Genomic DNA, 616 nt, shown 5'->3' with positions numbered 1-616 from the left:
CACGGCACCTGGACGTCAAAACTTATGAATATTAACACTTTTACACAATCTGGAAATATAAATTCTCCCTACCATTTTCCACATATTTGTTCTCATATTTGTTCAGAGAATTTGTTAGTTCATCATTTAAGACAGTATTCACTAAATGATGAATTTTTACACAGTTATCGTCATCATGCTTGACAATTTAGGATGGGAAGTTAAAAAGTATGCCGTGAACATCATCTGCTGGCCATTAGCGGGTATACATCACATTTTCCACAGTTTAAATTTCATGGCAGCCATATGGCGGAAGATAAAATGTGAAGAAAGACTTAAATATTATACCGCTCTAGTCTCGGCATAAATGGTTTTCCCATAATCTCGTTTTCCACCAAAGTGGATTTTCAGTCTATCTGACATCATGTAACAACAGAGCTCAAAAATCGAGGCTCAAAGTCTGTTTTCCGGTAAAAAATGGTGATTATAATAATAATAATGATAATAATAGAATGCTGTATGTAGTTGAGGTAGTTTCCCTTTTTACAATACCGCAGCTGTTGAAAATTGAATTAATTACTTATTGCGGAATAATCTAAACAAAACTGGTAAAAAAATAATTGCAATGAATAAGCGC

The sequence above is a fragment of the Orbicella faveolata genome, unplaced genomic scaffold (assembly GCF_042242905.1).
Source record: "Orbicella faveolata isolate gen_17 unplaced genomic scaffold, um_ofav_v1 contig_34, whole genome shotgun sequence".
Taxonomy (NCBI): domain Eukaryota; kingdom Metazoa; phylum Cnidaria; class Anthozoa; order Scleractinia; family Merulinidae; genus Orbicella; species Orbicella faveolata.
Note: the sequence above shows the minus strand (reverse complement) of the source record.